We start from the raw sequence: 16477 nt of genomic DNA on the forward strand, positions 1-16477 counted from the left end.
AGCAGGTCCTTGCACCTGGGGAAGAGGTTTCCCTTTATACCTTACAGCTCCCCAGGCCAACCCCATAGAAGGCGGCACTCAGTGAGTTACTGCTGTATTTTTAACAACCCTGAAACATGACCCAGCCTCCTCGCCTGAGTGCTTCTCTGGAGAAAGAACCAAAGGCCACGTGAGAGACACCACCCTGAGTGACCCCCTTGGCACCCCAACAATGCCAACCACCAGCACAGACCCTCCTTCCTGTCTTTCAAATCTCCCCATCCTAGATTAGGTCCCTGCTTTCTGGACGTCTCCCTGTACTCCATCCTGCCTCTCAGTTTGGGGTGGCTTTGTCTCCCTTTTGGTTTAAACCTGTTCATCTGATCTTATCCCTCAAGGGCCCCTGCTTCGGTTCTCACAGGAAGCCAATAATAATGTCCAGAATTCAGTCACTAGAGTGACATGTGCTAGGACACTCCAGGCCCAGCCTGGCTGCAGGGAAAGGAAGAGGGAAGAAGCCAGGTGGGACCAGATCCCCTTCACCTCATGAGATAAGGGGAATGAGGGTCTCCCGAGTAACAGATGTCCCTACTCTGAATGCCAGCACCAAGTCTGTTTGTTCACCCCTCACTGGGCCCTCAGTGTGACACAGAGCCTGGCATGAGGCGATTGCTTATCCAATGCAAGTTGAACAAATGACTGATCACCCAGGAAAGTGGTAGGGGTTAAATGATCAGAGCAGAAGCTTATAACAGGGTTTTGGTCTTAGTGCTCTGCTGCCAGAATTGTGGCACCAATTATCTATTGCTGTTTACAAATCATCCCAAAACACGGTGGCTTAAAACATGAGCAATATTTTTATTATCACCTCTCACAGTTCTGGCGGTTGAATGGGTTCAGCTAGATGTTTCTTACACAATCGAGGTTAATTGGGGATGGAGCCATCTCAGAAGTTTCCATAACCAATCTGGTTGTCAGCTCAGTCAGAAGAGCCACACATGGCCTCTCCAGGAGGCTTGGGCTTCCTCACAGCATGGTAGCTGGATTCCAAGAGCAGTTGTCCCAAGAGAACCAGGCAGAAGCTGTATTGCCTTTTAGGAATGAGCCTCACATAATGTCACTGCTGGAGTTTGAATGTTTGACCTCTACTAAGCTCATGTTGAGATTTAATTGACACTGTAACAGTATTAAGATACGGAGCCTTTAAGAGGTGAGTAAGTCACAGGGACACCATTCTAATGAATGCATTCAGGCCATTATTGTGGGAGCAGGTTAGTTATCATGGGAGTAGACTCCTGATAAAAAGCTTAAGTTTAGCCTCCATTCTCTCTCTGTCTGTCATGTTCACTTGTCCTTCCACCACGAGATGCTGCAGCAAGAAAGCCCTCACCAGATGCCAGTGCCATGCTCTTGGGTTTCCCAGCCTCCATGAGCCCAAAAAAACCCCTTATTTTCTTTATAAATCACCCAGTCTGGGGTGGGCACAGTGGTGGCTCATGTCTGTAATCCTAGCACTTTGGGATGCTGAGGTGGGTGCATCACTTGAGCCCAGGAGTTTGAGAACAGCCTGGACAACATGGTGAAACCCCATCTCTACAAAAAATACAGAAATTAGCTGGGTGTGGTGTTGTGCACATAGTAGTCCCAGTGACTCCAGAGGCTAAAGTGGGAGGATCACTTGAACCCAGGAGATGGAGGTTGCAGTGAGTCGAGATCAAACCACTGCACTCCAGTCTGGGCAACAGAGCAAGACCCTGTCTCAAAAAAAAAAAAAAATCACCAAGTCTGTGTTATTCTGTTATAACAATAGAAAACAGATGAAGACAGTCACTTTTGTCATAGTTGTATGACATAGTCCCTCCCAAATTCAAAGGCACCCCCACCTCTCAATGGGAGGAAAGTCAACAACACATTGTAAGAAGAGCTTATGGGATGGGAGGTCTCAAGGTGGCCACCTTAGAAAGCACATTCTGAGACCTGAAGCTCAGCCCCCGGGCCCTCATCTAGAGTAACAAAGACCCCAGTCTGCAGTCAGGGCAGGTTCTCAGAGCCCAGGCAAGGAAGGCTACAGGGAGGAGGGGCCCAGGGGCCTGGCTGTGGGGAAGAAGAACTGCTGAGCTCAGAATGTAAAAAGGTTTCTGTGGAGCTGGCTGAGTGAAGAGCAAGAGGCTGTAGGCTGACAGGGTGGCAGTGGGGGCACAGCCAGTCAGACAGCCAGGAGGACTGGCACTCCCTCAGTACAATCTCTGAGAGGTCAGGGCCTGCAGGGCAACCTCACAGACACCTCCAAGCCCTCCAGCCCACCAGGCCTCCACCCAGACAGATTCTTCCCAGAAACACTGCCTTGGACCATACAGGAGTGTGTCCTCTGAGTGTCACCATGCTTTGGGCCTGGGCTCTACCAAGCCCAGATGACAGGACGGCCATCACTAGGGTCCCTCTAACCCATGCACACCTGTGTGCAGAGTCAAGGGCATCCCTTCGTCCAGACGGGCTCAGCCCCACACCAGGACATACAGCTCAACAGGCAGAGCACGAGCTGGGTTTCAGCCCCCACATGACCCTAAACCACCTTTGTATACAAACTTTCCAGCCATGTCAGTAACTTTCTTTACTGCCTAGAATTTCTGCCACCTCATCCTGGAGCCCCTAATCCCTTAATGGTAAGAAAACACAAAGCTGCTCATTGAAGTCCACTTAGTCTCTTTCTGGGGTTTAAGTCTTTTGGGGTTAACTCAATCTCATTGAGTACACTCTTGGTCCATTCAAAGTTCAAATACCTGATTCAGGCTTTTCTTTCTTCTGTCAAGGGCAACCATCTCAGTTTGCCCAGGACTAAGGAGTTTCAAAACTAGGAGAGTCCTGGGCAAACAAGGACAAGTTGGTCACCCTAAAACCTTAGGTGGCCCTGTTGCCTCATTTGTTGAATTTCTGTTCTCTGAATCTCCTTTCATGTGTTTTCTGGGTGCTTGGATTGCTTCTTCTGCAAATTAGCAGCTCATAGTCCTTTAGCATTTTCTTGCTACAATTTAAATTTATCTTTTAAAAGTATAATTAATTCATAGTTTTTCAATGGTTTAAGAGATTGATTGTGTGTTGGAAATACATTTCCTAGTCTGTTGTTTGCTCTTTGATTTTGCTCATGGATCCTTCTTCTCTTATAAAATGTTTAATTTTCATGTAGTCAACATGTGTCTCCCCCTTTGTTGATGGCTTCTGGGATTTCTAGCTTGTTTAGAAAGTGCTCCTTCTGGCCGGGCGCGGTGGCTCACGCCTGTAATCCCAGCACTTTGGGAGTTTGAGGTAGGCACATCGCTTGAGGTCGGGAGTTCAAGACCAGCCTGACCAACATGGAGAAACCCCACCTCTACTAAAAATACAAAATTAGCCAGGTGTGGTGGCAGAGGCCTGTAATCCAAGCTACTCAGGAGGCTGAGGCACGAGAATCACTTGAACCCAGGAGGTGGAGGTTGCGTTGAGCTGAGATCACACCATTGTACTCCAGTCTGGGCAACAAGAGCAAAACTCTATTTAAAAAAAAAAAAAAGAAAGAAGGAAAGAAAGAAAGAGAGAAAGAGAGAGAGAGAGAGAGAGAGAGAAGAGAGAGAGAGAAAGAAAGAAAGAGGGAGGGAGGGAGGGAAGGGAAGGGAAGGGAAGGAAAGAGTGCTCCCTCCCTCTATGATTATATAAATAGACCCCTAAATTCTGTCCTAATATGTTAATGTCTTATTTTGACACGTAAATCTTTAATTCACGTAGAATTTGTTTCTACATATGGTTAAAGTAGAATCTCTTTGTTTTTCTTAAAGTTGGATAAACAGTTGTACCTGAACAATTGCTGGGACCACCCTTTCTCTCTGACTGAAAATGCCATCATCATATTTTAGATTTCTCTACTCATCTGTTTCTGGGCTCTCAGGTCTGTTTCCTTAATACATTGGCCAGATCCGGTGCCAGCAACATACTGTTTTGGTATTGGTTGCTTGAGTCTGAGTTTTATTGTCTATACTAGAACTGGTCCCCATGCATTCGCATTTTCTTCACTATTTTTCTCTGAACATTTGAAATGTATAGTTATTTTACATTTACTTTACAATTATTTTATCTACATAGAATCTAAAATTACTGTATCTGGTTCTTAGAAGTAAAATTCTAACTGCAATTGCATTAAATTTATATAGTAATGTCTTAAATTTAATACATTAGTTTTTTAAGAACTGGTATTTTTTGATGTTACATCTTTCCATACAGAAGCACGGCTTGTACATATCCATTTGCTGAGGGTTTTTTTTAAAAATGTCCTTCAATACAATTGTATCATTTTACTTCTGTAAATAGTTTACCTTTTCTTGTTAAATGCATCCTTAGGAATTGTATAGTGAGTGCCTGCTGTTATTATGAATAGGCTATTTTTTTTCATTTCCCTTCTCAAATGTTTATTGTTACCATAAACCGAAGCTTTATATTTATATATTTATCTACCTATCTACCTTACTAAATTCTCTAATTTTAATATTATTTTATTAGGATCTATAGGTTGTCTAGGTATACTCTCAATCATCTGCAAATAAAGACATTTCTGTCTTCATTTCCAATGCTTATTCCAATCAATTCATTTTCATCTTATTGTTATTAGTTAAACCCACCAATGCTGCGTAGATCAATAGTGATGACAACGGGCACTCTGTCTTGATCTTGAATTAATAGAAATGACTTCAGCATTTTTCCATTTAGTAAACTGTTTGCTCTTGGTCTGTAATAAATAGACTTTATTGTATTTAAGTAGTTTCTATCTATTCACATAGAACAATCTCTTAGAGGAAAAAAATATATGTACCTGTCAGATACATAATAGAACTACCAAATATCTATGATATTGGCTACACAAATTGTGAAGCATGAATCATATTTCTATTTGATCTGCCACGGTGAGAAACTCATAACATTTTTGTGGTTAGAAAATTTAAGAAAACCACGGTCATTTTAGAAATACCCAATGCCATTTTCTCACGGAAAGAACCCAACCAGGGTGTGTCATCTGCACTCCCACATCACCCATTTGCTGACCACAGGGGCCCTGCTGAGCACTCAGCAGCCAAGAGACAACCCCCACGGTGGGCTTCCAATCCAGGTGGGTGGCGGGCAGAAGGCAAAGGGATGAGAGACCTGAGGCAAAGGTGGAGTATAGCAGAGGGGACTTATGAACCAGGCCTACATCCCAGCCAGACAGGGTTGGTGGGTTAGAAAGGAGAGGCCAGAGAAGGCCAGAGCACAGTGAGACAGAGATGGGACAACATCTGGCACCTCTGCAGCTGTCACTCTTGCCATCCCGTGATGTCATGTTGCTGAATAGATTCTCTTACTCATAGGTAGAGCTGTGGAAATGAATCCAAATCCCACATAAGTGGGAATGTTGTAAATCCTTTAGTGTTTTCACAGCTGCTAGGAGGCACACCCCTGAGTCGTCCTGGGCAGAGAGAGGTGGGTGTCCCCCTATCCTGTTCCTCATCCTCCTCCTGAGGCCCCAGCGCAGTGTTTCAGTGTCCATTGTCTGATTTGACGCATGAGGAGAGAGGATCATGGCCCTGTCTCCAGGGAACACAAATCCAGCACTGAAAGGTGACACAAAGGTGATGCACGCAATCAAAGGTTTGGTCTTGGGGTTTCTGACTCACCTGCAAATTGGTGCCCCAAGCCCCCAGCCAGGACAGCTCCTGCCCTTCCCCCTCGCCTGGCTGTGGCTGACACCTAGTCCCAGTTGGCAGGTCCACCTGCACCAGCCCCCACCTACACCAGCCCCTAACTTCCCCAGCGCCCACCTGTATCAGCCTCCACCTGCACCAGCATCTGCCTACACCGGCCCCCAGCTGCACCAGCCTCCACCTGCACCAGCCCTCACCTGCACCAGCCCCCACATGCACTAGACCCCATCTGCACCAGCCCCCACCTGCACCAGCTCCCACCTGCACCAGCCCCCACCTGCACCAGCCCCCACCTGCACCAGCCCCCACTTGCACCAGCCCCCATCTGCACCAGCCCCCACCTTCACTAGCCCCCACCTGCACCAGCCCTCACCTGCACCAGCTCCCACCTCCACCAGCCCCCACCTGCACCAGCCCCTACCTGCACCAGCTCCCACCTGCACCAGCGCCCGCCTGCACCAGCTGCTACCTGCACCAGTGCCCTCCTGCACCAGCACCTTTCCAGGAACCCCTTCCCAAGGAGAAGGAGATGACAAAAGAGGCCTTCAGAGCACCCCATATCAGGGAGATTCTTGGAAAGCAATTCCTGTTCCCCCTGCCTCTCTCACGTCCAGTTTTTCCAGGACAAGCAAGGTCTCACTGGCTTAAATCAACAGGAAGATTCCATCAGCACATTCTGAGTGTCTGTGACCATGACCTGGTGCTGGAGCTGTGCTGGTACAGGGTGAGAAGGAAAGGGCCCAGAGAGCTGGAATACCTCACCCATACAGGAGCCACCCACCAGGGGACAAAGTAGGTGCCCAGCAAAGAGGGAGGGAGCAGTCCCATCTAACAAGGGGCAGCCTAGCCAGGGTGTCTGCGGGCGCCATGCACCCTGGGAGGTCTTTTCTCCACACCAGGGCTGCTCAGAAAAATCCACAGCCTTGCCCACCGTCAATATGCCACAAAGCACCATGCTTCTCATCTCCCCTGACTTCTCTTTCTCTTCCTCTTCCTCCCCCTTCCTCCCCTTCTTCCTCTTCCTCCTCTTCCCCTTCTTTCCTCCTTTCTCTCTTCTTCTTTCTCTTCTTCTGCTCTTTTTCCCTCTTCCCCCACCTTCTTTATCTCTTTGTCTTTTCTTTTTCCTTCATCCTCTGCCCCTACACTGCCTGCTGACAGGATTTGCAGCTATTCGCTTTCCATCCATCCACCCCTGCCACCATCTTTCAAACAAATATTTATTAAGCATATATATTGTACTGGGCATGTAAAATCACATTTTCTGTTTACAATGGGAAATCAAATAGTTCTACTTTTTTATGAATAGAACTTTAAAATTGTTGTTTGATAATTTCTAGCCTTTTCAAACACTTCTGCCTCTCTCCTCCCCACATTTGTGGTTTTAAACTTCTTATTTTGAGATCATCATGGATTCATATGCAGTTGTAAGAAATAATGCAGAGATCCCATGAACACTTTACCTAATTTCCCCCGATAGTAACATCTTGCAAAACTGCAGTACGGTATCACAGCCAAGACCCTGGCATTGATACAGCTAAGAAACAGAACCTTTCCATCATCACAAGGGGTCCTCAAGTTGCCTTTTTATAGACATACCCATTTCCTTCCCTTGCCAATGCCCTCTCCTCCTCCTTAACTCCTGCCAACCACCAACCTGTTCTCCATCTCTATAATTTTGTCATGTTAAGAATGTTAAACTAATGCAGTCACAGACTGTGTAGCAGCCTTTGGGGATTGGCTTTTTCCACTCAGGATAATTCTCCGGAGATTTATCCAGGTTGCTTTGTGTATCAAGGCTGTTTCTTCTCATGGCTGTGTAGTATTTCATGGTATGAATGAACCAGTCTGCTTAATCATTTACCGACTTGTTGAAGGACACGGGGGTTGTTTCCAGTTCTTGGGCTATTACGAATGAAGTTGCTGTAAATATTCATGTGCAGGTTTTTGTAGGAACATAAGATAAGTCTTCATTTCTCTAGGACAAATGTCCCAGAGTGCAATATCTGGATCATATGGTAGTTGCACGTTTAGTTTTTTAAAGAAACTCCCAAAGTTTTCTAGAATGGCTGCACCATTACATTCCCACCAGCAATGTGTGAGTGATCTGGTTTCTCTACATTCTAACTGGCATTTGATGATGTCACTACTTTTTATTTTAGCCATGCTGATGGGTGTGTGGTGAGATCCCATTGTGGTTTTTATTTTTCATTTCCCTAATGGCTAATGAAAATGTACATGTTTTTGGCCAGGCGCGGTGGCTCATGCCTGTAATCCCAGCGCTTTGGGAGGCTAACGTGGGTGGATCACCTGAGGTCTGGAGTTCAAGACCAGCCTGACCAACATGGAGAAACCCCGTGTCCACTAAAAATACAAAATTAGCTGGGCATGGTGGCACATGCCTGTAATCCCAGCTACCTGGGAGGCTGAGACAGGCGAATCGCTTGAGCCTGAGAGGCAGAGGTTGCAGTGAGCTGAGATCATGCACTTCAGCCTGGGCAACAAGAGTGAATCTCCGTCTCAAAAAAAAAAAAAAAAGAAAGAAAAGAAAAGAAAAAGAAAGTGTACATATTTTCATGGGCTTATTTCTGTCTGTATACCTTCTTCAGTAAAACATCTCTGTGTCTCTTTCCCGTTCTATTAGTTTCCCATTGCTGCAGTAGCAAATTTCTGTGAACTTGGTAGCTTCAAAACAACACACGTTTGGCCTGGCATGATGGCTCATGCCTATAATCTCAATACTTTGGGAGGCCAATCAAGGACAGAGGACCACTTGTGCCCAGGAGTTTGAGACCAGCCTGGGCAACATAGTGAGTCCCTATCTCTAAATAAATAAATAAATAAATAAATAAAAGAAAATTAGCTGGGCATGGTGGCACACACCTGTAGTCCTGGCTACTCAGGAGGCTTAGGTGGGAGAATTGCTTGAGCACTGGAGGTCCAGGTTGCAGTGAGCCGTGATTGTACCACTGCACTCCAGCTTGGATGACAGAGCAAGACCCTGTTTCAAAAAACAAAAGAAATGAACACACACATATTCATTCTCTTATAGTTCTTGACGCTAGAGTCCAAAGACAGCTTCACTGGGCTCAAACCAAGTTGTCACCAGGGCTGCACTCCCTCTAGAGACTCTAGGGGAGAATCCACCTCGTTTTTCCAGCCTCTAGAGCTGCGTTCCTTGGCCTGTAGCCCCCTTCCTCCATCTTTCTTACTGCCATCAAAGCATCCTCCAACTTCTCTGTGCTTTCAGCATCACATCGCTTTCTGCCTTCTGAATCAAATCTCCCTCTTCCTTTGTTTTATTAGAACACTTAGGATTACATTTAGGGGCCACCTGGATAATCCAAGATAATTTCTGCATCTCAAGATCTTTAACTGAGTTGCATATGAAAAGTTTATTCTGCTATATAAGGTAACATTGACAGATCCCATGGGTTAGTACCTGAATAGCTTTCAGGCCGCGATGTAGCCTACTACACCCACGTTCTAATTGAATCGTTCGCTTTTTATTGTTAAGTTTTGAGAGTTCTTTATATATTCTAGATGCTAGCCTTTTGTTGGACGTGTGGTTTGCAACTATTTTCTCTTACTCTCTAGCTTGTCTTTTTATGATCTTAATGGGTCTTTCATAGAGCAAAAGTTTCCAGTCTTGATGAAATCCAATTTATCAGTTTTTCCTTTTATGGATCATGCTTTTCATGTTAGGTCTAACTGCTTGACTAGCCCTAGAGCCCAAAGATTTTCTCTATGTTTTTTTTTTTCTGTTTTATAATTTTACATTTAAGTCTGTGATCCATTTTATGTTAATTTTTGTATGAGGTATGAGAATTAGGTTGAAGTGCATGTATTTTGCCTATGGATGTCCAATAGCTCCAGCACCATTTGTTGAAAGGCTGTCTTTCCTCCACTGAATTACTTTTGAACCTTTGCTGCAAATCAGTTCCCACATTTGTGTGGGTCTATTTTTGGCTTCTCTGTTCTGTTCTGTATGACTCTCCCTCCACCAAGACCAAAACAATCTTGATTATTTTATGTTTTCAATTTTATTAATTTCTGCTATTATTTATTTTTATTTTTTTAGAATCAAGATCCCACTCTGTCACCTAGGCTAGAGTGCAGTGGTGTGATCATAGCTCACTGTAACCTTGAACTTCTGGGCTCTAGTGATCTTCCTGCCTCAGCCTCCTAAGTAGCTGGGACTACAGATGTGCACCACCACAACTGGCTAATTTTTTTTGTTTTTAATTTTTAGTAGAGACAGGGTGTCCCTGTGTTGCCCAGGCTCATCTCAAACTCCTGGCCTCAAGTGATCCTCCAGCCTCAGCCTACCAGACTGCTGGGATGACAGGTGTAAGCCATTGTGCCCAGCATACTCTTATCTTTATTATTTCTTTACTTATGCTTCTTTTGGGATTATTTTGCTTTTCTTTTCCTAGGTTCTTGAGGTGGGGCTTAAATTATTGATTTGAGACTTTTCCTCTTTTCTAATGTGTGCACTTAGTGCTGTAAATTTTCCTCTCAGCACTGCTTAGATGTGTCCCACAATTGATTTGTTGTATTTTCATTTTCATTCAGTTTAATGTATTTTTTTATTTCCCTTGAGATTTCCTCTTTGATGCATGGATTATTTAGAAATATTTCGTTTCGTTTTCAAGTATTTGGAAATCTTCCTCTTATCTTTCTGTTCTTGATTTCTACTTTGATTTCATTGTGGTCAGAGATCACACTGTGTGTGATATTAATTTCTTTTTAATTTGCTGTGGGTCAGGCACGTGGCACACACCTGTAGTCCCAGCTACTCGGGATCCTTGAGCCCAGGAGTTTGAGGTTATAGTGTGCTGTGATCACGCCTGTCAATGGTCACTGCACTCCAGCCTGGTAAACATAGCAAGACCCTATCTGTGGAAAAAAACTCTAACAAAAAAATTAATTTGCTGAGGTTTATTTTATGGCCTATCTTGAAAAGAATGTGTACTCTGTTGTTGTAGGGTGGAATGTTCTACCGTGTCCATTAAATCTTGTTGCTTGGCAGTATTGTTAGTTCTTCTATAGTCCTGTTGATTTCTGTCCAATAGTTCTGTCAATGGTTGAGAGAGGTACATTACATCTCCAACTATTATTGTTGATTTATCTATTTTTCTTTTCAATTCTTTCCGTTTTTATATTATATATTTGCAGGTCTGATGTTTGGCGCATATATATCTAGGATTGCTATGTCTTCTTGGAGGGTTAACCCTATTGACATTAAATAGTCCTTCTGTCTCTGGTAATTTTCTTTGCTCTAAAGTTTACTTTATCTGAAATTTATATAACCACTCCTGCTTCCTTGTAATTAATGTTTGCATTATACATTTTTCCATCCTTTTACTTTCAACTTGCCTGTATTATTATATTTGACATGAGTTTCTCATAGAAGCATAGAGTTGGAGAGTAGGTAATATTTTTTAATTCGCTGTACCAATTTCTGTCTTTAATTGTACATTTAAATCTTAAATATCTAATGTAGTTATTGATGTCTTATTGATGTCTTAGGGCTTAAATCTGCCATTTTATTTTTTGTTTTCTGTTTGTTCTCTGTTTCTCATTTCTTTTTTCCTTTTCCTGCCTTTCTGTGGGTTACATAAACATTTTTTTTTTTTGAGGCAGAGTCTTGCTGTGTCGCCCAGGTTGGAGTGCAGTGGCACAATCTCAGCTCACTGCAACCTCTGCCTCCTGGGTTCAAGCAATTCTCGTGCCTCAGCCTCCTAAGTAGCTGGGATTACAGGCACATAAACATTTTTTAGAATTCCATTTTGGTTTATCTATAGTGTTTTTGGATGTCCCCAACCTCATGTCGCACAGTCAATGCTTCAAAAGTTGAAAGAATTGGGCTATGAAGTTTTGCCTCATCCGCAGTATTCACCTGACCTCTCGCCAACTGACTGTTACTTCTTCAAGCATCTCAACAAGTTTTTGCAGGGAAAATGCTTCCACAACCAGCAGGATGCAAAAAATGCTTTCCAAGAGTTTGTTGAATCCCGAAGAACAGATCTTTACGCTACAGGAAGAAACAAACTTAATTCTTGTTGGCAAAAATGTGTTGATTGAAATGGTTTCTATTTTGATTAATAAAGATGTGTTTGAGCCTAGTTATAAAGATTTAAAATACACAGTCAAAAACCGCAATTACTTTTGCACCAACCTAATAAATTGCGATTGGTCATATGTTGCTGCATATACAAGTTGTGTGATGGGTACATGAGGGCTGATTAGAGCGTTCTCTGTACTTCTGGTTATGTTTAAAATTTTGCATAACAGAAAGTGAATAGTCATATTCACTAATAAAGGATGAGATCGTAGATGAAGAAGATGCATTTCCTATGACTAAGGACCTGATGACACAGTGGCACAACTGGATCAAATCTGGGCATGATTTAGAGCCGATTGAAATTAAATCTGGGCATGATTTAGAGCCGATTGAAATTAATAGACATTGTTCTGATGTCACCAAAAAAAGGAATGTTTCAATGTCATGTTAATTACCATTTTTATAAACTGATTTCAAGTCAAAATCAAAATTTCCTTCTGTTGTTCTTTTAGGCTAGATCTGCCAGTAACAAATTCTCCTAGTTTTTCTTCATCTGAGAATGTCTTCATTTCCCCTTCAATCCTAAATAATATTTTATCTGGGTATAGAATTCTGAACTGACAATTGTTTTCTTCCAGCACTTTAAAAATATTGTCCTGTTTCTTTCTGGCTTCTGTGGTTTTTTAGGAGGAATCTGCTGTCATTTGAATTTTTCCTCCCCTATAGGTAAAGTAGCTGTCTTCACAGGCTGCTTTCAAGGCTTTTTCTTTATTGTTAGTTTTCTGAAAGTGAATTATAATGCTACTAGGTGTAAATTTTTTTGGTTTTATCTTGTTTGGGATTTTCTCAGCTTATTGAATCTATAGGTTTATGTTGCATTCCAGATGTGGAAAGTTTAATGATTTTAAAAATCATTAAAAAATAATGATTTTTTGACGACATTTTCAGTCTCATCCTCTTTCTGGTACTCCTGTGACATAAATTTAGGTGTTTGAGGTTCTGTTCTTTTTTTTTTTTTCTCAGTCTGTTTTCTCTCTGCTATTTAGATTGTATAATTTCTCATGTCTGATCTTCCAGTTCACTTTCCCCTGTCCTCTCCATTCTGCTAGACCACCCACTGAGTTCTGTGGTATTTTTGTTGTGGGTTTTTTTTCTTTTTTTTTAGTTATGGTATTTTTCAGTTCTAAAAATTTTATTTGTTTCTTCTCTATATCTACTATTTCTTTGCTGAGGCTTTCGATGTTTTCATTTGTTTAAAATGTGTTCCTAATTGTTGACTAAAGTGTTTTTATTGTGCCTGCATTAAAATCTTCATCAGATAATCCTAACATCTCTGTCATCTCGGTGCTGGCCTCTTTTGAATGTCTTTTTTCATTCAGTTTGAGATCTTCCTGGTTCTTGGCATGACGCTTGATTTTTTATTGAAACCTGGATGTTTTTGTGTTATGTTATGCGACTGAATTTTCCTTAAGCCTTCTGTTTTAGCTGGCTTTCTGTGTCAGCACCCTGGAAGAGGAGAGGGAAGGCACTGCCTTGATACTGCCACGTGGGGTAGACGTCAAGGTTCTCCAATCATCATCTATTGACACCCAAGCTGGGGGACTCCTTGTTACTACTGAGTGAAAGTTAGGGTTCCAGATTTCCATATGGTCTCTACTTACACCGCAGTAGGAGAATCTTTGTTACCAGCTACTGGAGATGAAAGCCCTGGCTCACTACTTGGTCTTTTCGGACACCACTCTGGCAGGGGTTGTTGAAGTACCCCATCATATCCTCATGAGGGTGGAAGTCTCTGATCCCCACCAGGTCTTTGCTAGCATGGATCGGGATGGGGCCACAGTTTTTACTGTAGTGTTTGGAGCATAATGGTTATCGTCTAAAAGTCTTCTGCCTTGCTAGGCTGCCTCTTTCCTTATCCTTTAGCTAGAGAGAATAGCTTTTTGTTGATTTTTTTTCTCCTTCTCTGCACCTGTTTCTGGCTTCTTCAGCTTCAGGCCCAGGACATATGAGCCAAAAAAAAAAAAAAAAAACAAAACAAAAAGCAAAAACAAAAACAAAAAGAAACAGCAAGCTCATCACTGTGTCATTCCTCAGGTCCCACGATTCCCGGCTGGTTCACCTCCTTCTCTCTGCCTTTCAGAATCTTCTAACTTTTATTTATATAAACCAACCCAGAGTTTCTAGTTGTCTTTAGCATGGGGAAAGGGGAACAGTACATCTATCCCATCATTCTGGAAACATGTATATACACACACACCCATACACACACTACATTTATGTTAGTATCAGTTATCAGGTCCTAATGTTCATTCTCCCTTTGCCTTCTCCTTTGCACTCACCATTATGTGCCATTTTTCTCTCCCTCCCTCTGCCCCACACTGTTAGATTTGCTGGGCTCCCTTTTCTGGCCTTCCCCCTTGTTTTCTTCTAAGACTGAGGAAGAGTCTATTGGATGTAGCAGAATAATTTGGCAGCTATTTAAAACCCATCAATCCTTTCATTCCACCTCATTCTGTCTCACCTCCCACATGGTCTCACCCCACACCTGTGCACATGGGGCCTGGCGAGGCTTGCTGAGCACTGCAGGAATCCACCTGTGCCTTACAGCTCACAGACATCCAGGGATCCCTCTAGGCATCCTCAGCTTGTATGATCCCACAATTACACTTTCCTCATGATTATTTCTGTGACTAATTCTTCCCCTTGTCTCTTAGTGTGTGGTGCTTTATGCCTTCCACGTTTCATTCTCTGAAGTTTTAATTGATTTCTTACACTTCCTCCTCATGTGTGTGGATTCTTTACTTGTTACAAAATCACTATTGCAAAAGCCTTGATTATAAAAGCCCCTGGCACAAGCTTAGCGTCTGCTAAACTATCTGACTGCCCACACCCTTTCTCTGGACTTGTTTTAACCTTTTTCAGTTCCGCTCCAAGTGCTCTATGGTGTGGTTGTTTCGTAGACCTGGTGCTTAAAGACTAATGTCTCTCCCTGTTGTGCCTGCTGGGTTTCTAAAGAGGAAACCAAGTAGCTAATAGTCTATTTATTTTTCCAACAGTCTCAGGAAACAAACTCATGCAGGGCATCTATCTGCGTAAAAGAAGTAGTAGCTCCATTGCTCTAGCTAAAGGATAAAGCCACATTGGTATGCACTGCACAAAAGTAGAGGCTGACTTTAAGTCATAATTTGCATTTTCTCCTTGCAGAGCTATTTATCTGGAGATGTTAGAGTTCCCTGTATGTGGGAAACTCTCATTTAGCATTGTATAAATGGACTCTGGCTGAATCTGTGGAGCTCAGGCAGATATCTAAAAGTGGGCAACACGTTCTCTGGAATAGCTTTCCATAATTCTGTAACAACTGGTACCTGGTCCTGGTATGAAGGAACGGTTGAACTCAATTATCTCCCCATGAGAGAATTCCAGAAGAGATGGCTTAAACCCCAATCTCAGAGGTTTGAAGGAAATTCACATCTCCAGAAGGGACTGTGGAGGACAATGTCGCTCAACTATTTTAAGTTAGCAAAATGTCTCCCCTAGTCAGAGTAGGGAAAATGTAAGGTAAATATTTAAACAAGTGAAAGGAGGCAGTAAGCAAGAAGACAAAACCAACTCTACCTTCAAAATCATACAAAGAAAGAGGCTGGATTCTATTGGAATTAAATTGATGGAAAGGTCCTGGACCAGGCTGTGTCCTCCCCATGTGGCTGCAGTGGACACTGGACAAGACCCACTGGTTTATTTTGTGACTTTCACTCATGTGATGCCATTTATCAAGGTCACATGGCAAGCTTTTGGGAAAATCCACCCAGATTGCTGGTCTTTACTTCATCCCACTGTGGTCACACAGCTTAGCTACCAAGGGAGTGGAGTAAGAAAAGTGTGCAGTGGGAGGCTGGGGTTGATCGTGGATTTATTTGGTAATAAAGGTCCTTGGGCCACATGTGCTCTGAATACAGTGATCTCACACAGACTTGCTCCCATTCAGGGACCTTATTACATATATGTCTCTCTTTGCCTCATGGTCATTCTTGTGTCACCAACCAGACTCCAAGTTTCTTGAAAACAGGGACGGTATCTCAGACTTAGACATTCCCTGGTATCGAACACAGTACTGGGCTCAATAAATGCTACATCGACTTGAGAGGGCCTGACAAAGGCTGGGCACAGTGGCCCACGCCTGCAACCCCAGCGCTTTAGGAGGCTGAGGTGGGAAGATCACTGGAGCCCAGGAGTTGGAGACAGCCTGGGCCACATGGCGAAACCACATCTTTAAAAAAAAGAAAGAAAGAAAGAAAGAAAGAAAGAAAGAAAGAAAGAAAGAAAGAAAGAAAGAAAGAAAGAAAGGAAGGAAGGAAGGAAGGGAAGGGAAGGAAGGAAGGAAAGAAAGAAAGAAAGAAATTGAGACACAGAAGCCAAAAATAACAAAAATGATGTTTGATAGAAAACCCATTTGGGGTAATTTATAAGTAAGAGAAAAAAATCAAAAAATAGAAAGGGCCTGACAAACATGCATATTAGTTCCTATGGTCAGCCTGAGCCACAGAGGGGCCGAAGGCAGAAGGAGCAGGAAGATCTGAGATGCTTCAGCAGAGAAGGGGACCTCTGAGGAGACTGGATCGAAGAACCAGCTACAGAGTCAAGCTAGTGAAGGAAATGTTTAAACTCATTGAAAGAAAAGCACCCCTCCCTCAAAGAGGGCTCCTTACCCCAGACAATGCCTGGAGTTGTCTCC

Source organism: Pan troglodytes, chromosome 1 (genome assembly GCF_028858775.2).
Source record: "Pan troglodytes isolate AG18354 chromosome 1, NHGRI_mPanTro3-v2.0_pri, whole genome shotgun sequence".
NCBI classification, from domain to species: domain Eukaryota; kingdom Metazoa; phylum Chordata; class Mammalia; order Primates; family Hominidae; genus Pan; species Pan troglodytes.